Raw genomic sequence first — 12,135 nt, 5'->3', positions numbered from 1 at the left:
AATTTTTGAAGTTTGAAAATTCGGAGTACGCCCAACGTACTCGTGTGTGTGATCCGTAGTTGGCCACGTTGTCTACTTTCTCGCATGCGGCACGTATCTTGTACCGTCGACACGTCCGAAGCCACTAAGCTTCTACGCCCAGCGTAGTGGCTATTAAGGATGTACACCCTGCGTACGACGACTTACGCCCCGCGTAGATCACCGTTAAGCAATACGCCCTACATACTTAAAACTACGCCCAACGTACGGACAGTTTTCCAACCACTATAAATAGAAACCGAAGGCTTCCGAATTTTGTTTAGAAATTTGACACTTTAACACCCCCCGAAGCCTAGAAAACATCCCCGACACTAGAAGCAAGTCCCGATGCCCCGAAGATCCCGAGAAAAAGAGTTTTCAAGCCGAAACTCTGCCCACGTGAAGCTCGGTTTTTAAGAGAACATCCCGATTTCATCGAAGAATGTTGTTTTAAGAAACGAAGTGCTCCCCGGTTATTATTAAATCAAGTGAGTGTGTCGTCACTTTCATCTTACACATAGATATGAAGTATTTTCTATAAAATACGTGTTATGTGAATATATATTGTTTGTTTATTTGATATGTATGCTGAATGAATGATTTATACAGGTTTTAAATGATTTAAACTATATATGTATTTTATATCTACAAAAATGTTGGGTAAACTTGGGTAGATGAAATAGTTGGTATGTGATGAAAGATGAGTTGTGTTAATGAGATGATCAGTGAGTGATATAGATCATGAGATGAGGGCGAGGGGTAATATATGAGAGAAGCACTTACCCAAACGTTGGCCCCCGTCATTCAACAAAGTATGGATGATAACCATGGACTATTCTAGACGGCTCGTGGAACACTGGCACGCTCGCAACCTGTAGGTGTTGTGACCTATATGTTCATCAAATGTACTCTAAAAATGCATTGACATGCATTGCGGGTGGATTCTCGTGAATAATATTGTTGATAAATAAGAGCTATGGACTTAACACATGTTGTATAAACCCTGGCAACTATGGACTTAGTGTCTGTTGTATAAACCTTGGCAACTATGGTTTTAGTGCATGTTGTATAAACCATGGTGATGATGTACTTGGTGTCTGTTCCTTAGGATGAATCCTTAGGAATGAGTGATAGATGATTCTTTGGGTAAATCCTTAAGAAATAATTAAGACATGGTTATTTGTTATTAATCCGAAAGTATGGATTAAGACATAGTTATTTATTATTAATCTGTTAATATGGATTAAGACATAGTTATTTGTTATTAATCTGGGAGTATGGATTAAGACATAGTTATTTGTTATTAATCCAGGAGTATGAGTTAAGACATAGTTATTTGTTATTAAGCGGGAGTATGGATTAAGACATGGTTATTTGTTATTAATCCATGAGTATGGATTAAGACATAATTATTTGTTATTAATCCGGGAGTATGGATTAAGACATAGTTATTTGTTATTAATCGGGAGTATGGATTAAGACATGGTTATTTGTTATTAATCCAGGAGTATGGATTGAGACATAGTTAAATTATCCCTTGTCCGAGAGTATGGAATGGGTACAATTATTTATCCGGGAGTATGGATCAGACATACTCGATCCGGGAGTATGGATCAGACATACCCGATCCGGGAGTATCGATTAGGTAGAGAGGTAAATTTTAGATACGGGAGTATGGATTAGGTAAAGAGGTTTACTTTAGATCTAAGGGTATAGATTGTGTCGTTGTGAGGATCGATAAAGTAAGATAATAAATATGATAATAGGGATAGAAAATTAGGTTGATTGTTGATGTTTAAACATAATAAATTTATTTATTGTGGTATATGCTCACTGGGTTTTCCAACATGACCCACTCATGTTATTTAATCATAGGTGTCGATACGAAGTTACGTTACATTGAGAGATTAAAGGAGATGTAAAATCACTAGTGCAAATGAATGTAAGTTCTGTTAATGCTTATGTTTTTGTATTGACGATGACATCCAAAGTTTTAAAATGAATAAAATACATTTCCTCGGAAATGATTTGATAATATATTTATCATGTTTTTGGGAACAAATTCTGCAACATCTTTTGGAAGATTACTCTGATTTTATTTTAAAAACATAAACTAAATCGGTATTTTCTGGCTGAGAAATTTGGGGATGTCACATCCACCGCCACCATTATCCTTATGCACAGGTGTTCTATAATAAGCAAAGTGTGTTGGTTTGTGTATGCATATATACATACATATTTCTGAATTTTTAATTTTTTTTTCTGAAGAGTTCCATTGCTAGGCTATCTAATGGAGAGAGATGACATGCTTGGTGTTTATATTATTCTATGAATAAGACAACTCTTATAACTAGTTTCTAGGGTTTTATTTGAGGAAAGTAACAAAATAAAATTCCACACTAATGCAAGGATAGAATAAACAATGTAGCATACCTTATGTAGAATTTTCTTATTTTATATTAATTTTATCCATGTTGAATGTGAAAAGCCTCTTTATTTTTGGTATGTTGTATCCCTAGATGTTTGCATATGCTTTTACATTAGTTTGTTTCTTAAAGATCATCGTCCCAACATTTTTATTGAAATGTTTTCTTTGTAAGCCAACTAACTTCATTGTATTTCCAATATAATATTGTTTTGTAGTTGTACCTTTATAATTTTGTTGTTTTCCAGCATGGTGAGATGGCATATAAAGGTGTTCATACGAAGACCTTTCAAACAGTACTCATAATTTTTCAACCTGATGGTGAGGTGAGAATTGCAAAGATGATTTTATACTCTATATTTATTTATTTAATCTTTCTTTGTCTAGATTTTCCTTTCAGACTATTGTATTTGTCTATTTTTTTCAAGCTATCTATATATGTTTGTTTTTTCCAAGGTATCTGTCTTTGTCTACTAATTTACTCTTTCCTTTTTATGTATATATAGATCGTTTTTGACTTGACTATTTTGTGGATTATAGGAGCATATTGCCCAAGCTCTTGGTATTTGTCTCTATCTTCTTGTGAACAACAAATTGCCTGATAGCATATGAAAGTAGGATGTAACCGAAAACTATTATATAGATATTGTCCCCTTCCAAAAAGAACTTCAAGTATATCCAAAATTTGGACAAGAAACCCGTAAACATAGCTTTCAAGTTTCTTGGTTTAGTTTATTTTCCTAGCTTGAATACTCAAAGAGTCGAGATGATGCGTTTTGTTACCCATGTTTTCTATTTTACAAACCTTATGGAATGGGACAATACGGCAAAAGAACATTTACTATACATGGTTTTCAAATTTGGAAGAAAGTAGGTAGGAAAAAATGCATCTTTTTGAATCATATGGGGAGGGGAGTGACTGTACATCTTTTCACAACATTGCACAAAAAACATATGATAATTTGTTAAATGAGGAACGAGATGTATAAAATATTTTTGAGAAATTTACAGAAGAAGATTGTAAGAATAATAGACTAAGATTGATGGATACTACATTTTAGTTTGTTGGTGTGCCTTTCAAGCAGTTGCATTTAGAGGTCATGATGAAAGCTCATATTCAATCAACAAAGGAAAATTTCATGAAATGTTAAAGGCATTTGGTTTTTTAGAACCGAGATGAAAGAATTGTTTCGTACTACTCCTAAACATACGTTATATACATCACCGTCAATTCAAAAAGAGATTTTAAACCTTATCTCAGCAAGGGTGAGACGGATGGTTTGTAAGGAGATTGGTGGTGGGAATTTTTTTTACTTGTTGATGAAGCAAGTGATGAGTTTAAGAAAGAACAAATGTCAATTGTTTTGAGATTTGTAAATAAAGATGGCTTTATTATGGATCATTTTTTTGGGAATGTTCATGTACCACACACTGCATCAGAAAGTCTTAAGAATGGAATCTAGTATGTATTGTCACATAATAAACTTGATTTTAGATCAATTTGTGGCCAATGGTATGATGGTGCAAATAATATGCAAGGTCGGTTCAAGGGTTTGCAAGCATTGATTTCAAATGATAGTCCATATGCGTGTTATATTCATTGTTTTGATCATCGATTCCAATTAGCATTAATGGTCGCTTCACAGGGAGTTGTCGCAGTGCATAAGTTTTTTACTAAGTTATCTTTTGTTATTAATGTTGTTAGTGCTTCCTTAAAGCGTACCGACCAAATAAGAGATGCGCAAGCTGAGAAAATTGCATATTTGATTTCTATTGATGAGTTAGAGACAGGTACATGTCTCAACCAAATTGGTACATTACAAGGAGTTGGAGATACCATTTGGAGTTCTCACCTAAAATTAGTTTCGAGCTTAATCAATATGTTTAGTCCTGCTTGCGAGGTTTCGCTTAAAATTATTGAGGCGGGTACTGGTTCGATTAAAGGGGATGCAAATGCAGTATATGAGACTATTACTACATTTGACTTCATTTTTGTTCTGCATCCCAAGTAATTAATAATTGAGACCACTGATTTATTTTGTCAAGCCTTACACAAAAAATCTCAAGATAATTCTAATGCATTGAATCTAGTTGCACCCACCAAATAACAGTTGCAAAATATGAAAGATGAAAGATGGAATGGTTTGCTCTCTCTCAAGCTCATAATAAGCATAGTGGTTATACACTTGAACATCATTATCGAGTGGATATTTTTATGAAGCCATTAATTATCAATTAATGGAATTAAATCACCAGTTTAATGATAGATCAATGGAGTCGCTTCAACATTCAACAACTTTAGAACCTAATAGAGTTACCGAGCCTTTCCGAAGTGGTGATGTATATCAACTAGTAGAGAAGTTTTATCTTGAAGATTTCAGTGAACAAGAGAAATTACTTTTGAAGATGCAACTTCAACATTATGAAACTGATGTTGTTAAACACGCAAATTATAAACAATCGACATCTATTTCTGAATTATATCAATGGTTGATTAAGACCGAAAGAGTAGCTAATTTTCATCTTATTTACTGAGTGGCTAGTCTCATACTTACTCCCGGTTTCCACCACTACAACAGAAAATGTCATTTTCAACAATGAACCTTATTAAAACAAGGTTACAAAATAAAATGGAAGATTAGTTTTTGAATGACACACTCGAAAAGTGAACTTGCTGAAAAGATTAGTGTACAAAACAATTGTACTAGACTTTAAAAATGCAAAAGATCCATGAGTTCTACTTTGAATTGCAGTGTAACAATATTTGCTATTAATTTTGTAGTTTCAAATTGAGTAAATTACACGAATGGTCCCTATGGTTTAGGGTAATTTGCGTGTTTAGTCCCTAACTTATTTTTTTAACTCGGAAGGTCCCTACTGTTTGTTTTTATTACGCGCTTGGTCCCTATCTTACCTAAATATACTATTTTTCTCTTGATATTTTAATTTATTTAAGTAAACACACCCCCAACCCTACCCCACTCACCTTACCTTACCTACCAACCATTTTTTCTTATTTAAATAATAGTCGTTTTAGGTAAGACAGGGACCAAGTGCGTAACAAAAACAAACTGTAGGAACCAAGCACATAACAAAAACAAACCGTAGGGACCTTCCGAGTTAAAAAAATAAGTTAGGGACCAAACGTGCAAATTACCCCAAACCACAGGGACCATTCGTGTAATTTACTCTTTCAAATTTTGGTCATAGCATAATTTTAAACCAATATTGTTTTTTCTATATGGTTTTGTTTTGAAGTTTTAATTTTTGACACCCTAGCCATAGTCTTTGTGTTTCGCTGCTGTTACATTCATCACATGAAGACAACAACGTCTAACCATAAACTTGTAATAGTACTTCACGATGAATCAAATGTAAAAAAACTACATTTTTTAAAACCAAATCCATAACAAGCTTCTTGCCTTTTACTTTTCTTTATCCCTTGCCAAAGTCGGCACCATACTCAACTATTGGTATAAAACCAAATCCATAACAAGCTCTTGTATGTTGCAATACCAAATTTATTATAAAGAAAAATACAAAAAAACACAACCCACTTTCATCACTATATGAAAAAAAAATACAAAAAGCACAATTATTCTACATGACACGCTAGTAATTGATTTTAAGTAAATTTTATTATTTTGATATTTTGGAACATAAACATGTTCTTTAAAGTTATGATATGATATACCTCGTATGCTCATTTTCATTTAAATTACTATGTTCTATATTAACATGTTTTAATCTATAAACAACTAAGTTATTCTAAATACCCTTAGTTACTCATGTTATGGGAATAATGTGAACCGAGATTAGTGTTAATGTTGGCATATATTCATTGTTGATGAAAATGTGTCTTGATGAGAGCACCAATTCACGTGCATTCATTGTTGGTGAATATTGGATTGAGGTAACCTCTCTATGGATCGATGCAATTGGTGAATCTCCAAAGTTATTATGTTTATATATTTATCAACGTGAGATAAATGCTGGCTTTAGGATGTTGTTCTAGTTAAGACAATAAAAAGGCTATTACGAAACATAGTGTTAACCACATGATAAACGCATATAGTCGATACGAGATTTGTTTCTCTACCAATTGGGAATTTGATATCGCCAGACACTTAAATGAATCAATTAGACAACATTAACAAATTGGCCAACTTAGTGAACTCGTTCGAGTTCTAGATCGAGAAACCTATTATTGAACTAATATATAAATGACCATACCCATACAAAATTGACAAGTTGGTTAATTTAGTCTGATGATCTTATTCCAGTTAGATTAAAAAACCTGCTACTGAACTAATATGATAATAACTAGATTCATATCTCGAGTGCAAATCTTATCAGAACAAAGGGATAGACGATTAGTCATAAACAATAACAAGTTAATGTGAGTTTTGTAGAAAAAAAACGTCTAGATGTAAGTGTTTATATACTTAGTTGATGTAGTCAGGGGATAGTGGAGTGTTTTTAGACTGTTTATATAATTAGTTGGTTTTATTTCGTGCACGAGTGAGCGTGAGAGTCTATTGGATTTATGGAGAAGATGTGAAACTAGAAATTAAGATAAGTGAAAAATCCGATAAATTCAAATTATAAAAACCACAATAGAGTAAGAACACGTACCAAGAAGAACATGTTCAAAAATTTTGATATGTAAAATTACAGGAGATGCTAACCTTGCAATTTTGATTTTGAAGAGTACTACGAAATTGAATAGAAATTAGTACCAAGAATCGATTAAATCCTAATACTTTATAAATGAACGATTCACTGCTGATTTGCAAACATATTTTGATTGTAATTTTGATGTTGTGGTGGCTAATTTCCTACAATTTGCTTAAAACTGATAGACATTACGCTACCAAACACACCGTAGGGATCAATTTGTGAAGATGATGAAGATTGCCAAATCAAATCCCTTAACATCGCCAACATATGGTGAAGGAGTAACACGGTCTATTATATAAATATGAGGGGTATCATGAGATACCCCAGGCTACTAACCGAATTCGCCCTTTATGAGAAGGTTGGTTGGTTGTTGAATACTATCATCCTTATTCAATCAATAGTTTTTTTTGCTATTTTAGTGGAGCTTTTATCGCAATACTAATGTTGCCCATTGGCATTGTTGATAATAATAGTTCAAGTTTCATTAACATTTAGTTAGGAAAGTCATATGTTGGTAATGTAGTCATGATATAGTTTGTACATTTGGTGATTCTCTGTTGTGTTATAAAATGTTTCGTTAAAAATGATTTTATTGTGTACTGTGCTTATTTTTTTTACATGACAATTTATTTTGATAGTCTCATTTTATAGTTCATATTCAATTAGAATTTTAGTTGAAGGAGGTTATTATAAAAGTCCATGTTTGTTTTTTTACGACCAAGCTAGTTCTAATATATAGATTTTCATATTTGTGTTTTGTTAAGGAAGGAGTTATATTGTCTTTATGTTTTAGACATATTCCAAATACAAGATTGAGGAGGATGTTAAAATAAATAATAATCCTAATCTTGTATCTCGGAGGAAAAATGAAAAGTTACTTATAAGGGATAATGACTTGAAAGGGTAACGAACTTTCGACTTTTGTCACATTTAGTCACTAAACTTTTTTTCGTTATCTATTTGTCATTGAACTATTGAAACTGTTCACATTTTACAGCCGGTCATAAGGGTAAAATGTGAACAATTTCAATAGTTCAATGGCAAATAGATAACGAAAAAAAGTTTAGTGACTAAATATGAACAAAATTGAAAGTTCGTTTCCCTCTAAAAAGTTCAATGACTAAATGTGAACAAACCTCCTCTTGTATTATGTTTTAGCAAGTTATTTATTTTTGTTAAATTGTAGCAACATTTGTTGATGAAGAAATCTATGAAATAAAAAAAAAAAAAAAAACAAACAAACAAAACAAAACAAAAAAAAACCCTGAAAATATATTTAAAAAAAAACAAAAAACCAAAACCGAAATAAAAAACCAATGGTTTGACATTTTCCAAAATAAAAAATCAAAATTTTCAATCTGATTTTGGTTTTACAAAAAAATGAACCATTCTCATTGATGTGAATTATGACCATTGGTTTGGCATGCGAAATTTGTGACATCACATGAATATGTAGTTACAACATCGTCTGAACTCGTAATTCATAGTAAGGGTTAGAGTATCATCACATAAATACGTAGTTACAACATCGTCTGAACTCGTAATTCATCACCTACAGGTTATGGGCATGCTAGTGTTTCCACTGGGTTGTCTAGAATAGTCCGTGGTCGCCATCTATACTTTGGTAGATGACTACATCGCTACATTGCTGGTTAAGGTTATGGTATCTCCTTTCATCCTACATTACATATTCATCATCATCTATTTACCTAATTATCACCACCTTTCTATCATCAGTTATCTCTCATCATTTTATTTCATCACACACCAACTATTTTATCTACCTATGTTTCATCCGCAACATATTTGTAGATATAAAATAAATATACCGTTTAAATCTTTTAAAACATGTATAAAATCGGTCATCCAACATATACAGCAAATATTCAAATAATATGCACACATAGTACGTAATTTATATAAAATACTTCATATTTATGTGTAAGATGAAAGTAACTATGTATACCATAAATGCTTCCTAACTTTGAACCCCAAGGTTTACTCTACTAAAGCTTCATATTCTCGGCTCTCTGAACCTAGAAGGGTCCAGATCTATCACACCAAAAAGCTCAAGATAACTCTTCCTCTCACTCTACACACTCAAGCTCGCTAGGGTTCTCACTTATGGGAAAGGTAGTCGCAATTGAAGGCTAGAAGTGCCTTTAAGTATGGCTTGAGCCCAAAGATTTAGGGTTTCTACCAACAGCACGGACTCGTTGAGTCGCCTCACCGACTCGTCGAGTCCATTCATTAATCCGAGTCATCAGTCGCGACCTTACTCGACGAGTTGAGGCGTCAACTCGTCGAGTCTCTCTTATTAACTCAAAAGAAAAATACTTAAATGATGATACCTGGAAATCCGGATGTTACATTTTGTTTTTTTATTTCATAGATTTATTTATCAACAAATGTTGCTACAATTAAACAAAAATAAATAATTTTGCTAAAACATAATACAATAGGAAGTTTGTTCACATTTAGTCATTGAACTTTTTAGAGGGAAACAAACTTTCGATTTTGCTCACATTTAGTCACTAAACTTTTTTTCATTATCTATTTGCCACTAAACTATTGAAACTGTTCACATTTTACCCTTATGATCGGTAACAGCCGGTCATAAGGGTAAAATGTGAACAGTTTCAATAGTTCAATGACAAATAGATAACGAAAAAAAGTTTAGTGACTAAATGTGATAAAAGTTGAAAGTTCGTTACCCTTTCAAGTCATTATCCCTACTTATAATTGCGGTGTTAGTGCTTTGTACGGATAAAATAATGGTGGTTTTGTCATGAATAGCTAAAGGATTGGGTTTGGAAGATGGAATAGCGGACAAGGACTAAATGTGATATAAAGCTAAAGTGGAAGGGCTTGGAGCTAAACTGCAGTTGCTATATATTGAAGAGTTATTCGACGGTTTGCTAATTTTCACTTCTTCATTTCGTCTAAATATTTCTAAGAGAAACTGATCATCTCCTTCAAACACCAACCCTAACAAAATATTCATTCAGATTAGTTGCTTTCTAATTTCGTTCATTAATCAATTTTTGTTTCTTTAGCTTTTATACGTGATGTATAAGCTAGTAAAGATAACTTGAATATGTGAGAGTGAGAGTTAGTATTTTTTAGCGATTTGTATAGTGTTAGAGTGAGGTTTTATTTTGTAAAAGTATGAATTGGTTCTTACATTAATAAATAAACTGCTTTTGATAATCGCATGGTGTTTTAGAACAACAGAGAGGTAGGAATCACACGTTATGTGTTGGTTCCTAGGCACGCCTCTTTCTTTCTCTTCTTCTGAAACCCTCTTTGATCAGTTTAGGGTTTTTGAAGGTTCTTGGTTTCAGCTTGTGTCTCTTCTATAATCCTGGTTCTCTTGGTCACAAAGCAGTGTTTATGTAGCTAGTAAAGATAGCTTGAATATGTGAAAGTGGGAGTTAGTATTTTTTTCTTGATCAATCTTCTCAGATTCTGATTGTCTCATGGGTGATATACATTTTCTTTCTTTGCTTCAAGTTTTGGGCTGTATGCATTTTCAATTCTATCGTATCTTACCCAACAAACTAAATCATGTTTCAACTTTTTTTTAACGAGCGTCACATGTGTTAGATATGATTATAAAAACAAATATTATGAATGGGTTTGAAGATGTCGGACATATTTGATTAGTTTGTCCATTAATTATTTTCTGTTTGTTACTTTACTTAATTGATTGTAACTGATAGGTACATGAGTGGAAAGTGATTTGTAATTGTCAACGTGAAGTTGTTTTCTTTGGTGGCGTCGAGTGAATTTAAACTACAGAAGAAAAATAAGAAAAGTAATGCTATGATCGATAAACACATATATGCAACTCAAACTTTTATTTGAATACAGAAAGTAAAGAAGTAAAAGAATGATGAAGTTGTTTTTGGGTGGTGTTATTGTTAATTTGTTACGAATGAAATATGAAGGCAGTGAAAGCGTTTGCACTTTGCATCCCACATCGGATGAGTGAAGTTAGCAGCGAAGAGAAAGCTGTGTATAAAAGGAGAAGCCAAGGAGCGGAATAAGCATACCTTTCTCGGCCTTTTGGCTAAGATCAAGTGTAGTATCTGTTCTTATCAGTTTAATATCTGATATGTGGGCCATCGGCCCACTCGATATTAATCTTATTTTTTATGGGGGAAGGCCCATTACAGTAGCTTGCTGCTGGGGTTCTTCACGAGTCGCCTTGGTCTTACACTACTGCTAAGGCGTGGCTCACCCCTCCAATACTTAGTTTAATAAATCTTCATTAATTTGTGTGGTGTGTAAATCTTTCTGACATAAATGATTTTGTTTTTATAGTAAAATTTTTTCATGGGACGTATAAGCCAGCGATATGGGAGTAAAGATCAAGGCTTGTAGTGAAAAGCTAGCCTGACAACACCAAAGCTCAATGATGAAGAGTTTACAGGATATATAGAATTATAAAGTCTTCTTGGCATCATTCACTCACTATTTTTCTTAATGAACAATTTCAGCAACATATTCAACTTAAAACGAAAGGATTTAACTACAACATGAAAAGATTTTGCTGGTTGGATGATTACTTCTTAATCCAACATTTTATGAATTTCTACCCCACCAGGATTGCAGTTGGAAGGATGATTCATGTGATGAAGAGATGACAATGTGACCATGGATATCTACTAAGGAAGTAGTTGTTTCACTAGATCTATGCATTTTTTGGTGATTGCCGGATCCAATAATGTCATCAACATTCATATTCAATGATATCTATTAAGGAACTACACCTAAGTGTTCGTTTGAAGTGAATGGATCATCAATCAGAATCGGAACTCGACAAGACAGACAACTCATTTTTTTTAATACATGTAAGTCTAATTTCGTAATCTGTGAACTATTTTGTTAAGAATCTGCATGATTTAGGTTAAATACACGTCTCTAATGTTGATTTTGTTATGAATGATTATTCATTGTTTATTGAAATAAATTTTCTTATTTCGATTTTGTATGAATCACTACTTAGT

General features: G+C 33.0%; 1 non-coding gene across 1 annotated transcript; it reads left to right on the top strand.

Annotated features, from left to right (window-relative positions):
- The first annotated feature begins 11,174 nt into the window (after positions 1-11,174).
- LOC144999381 (U2 spliceosomal RNA) lies at positions 11,175-11,371 on the top strand. Its single transcript, XR_013660856.1, has one exon. It is a non-coding gene; the product is annotated as a U2 spliceosomal RNA (small nuclear RNA).
- Positions 11,372-12,135: the final 764 nt, after the last annotated feature.

The sequence above is a fragment of the Lactuca saligna genome, chromosome 5 (genome assembly GCF_052625555.1).
Source record: "Lactuca saligna cultivar CGN05327 chromosome 5, ASM5262555v1, whole genome shotgun sequence".
NCBI classification, from domain to species: domain Eukaryota; kingdom Viridiplantae; phylum Streptophyta; class Magnoliopsida; order Asterales; family Asteraceae; genus Lactuca; species Lactuca saligna.
Note: the sequence above shows the minus strand (reverse complement) of the source record. Positions and strands in the feature narration are given on the sequence as shown.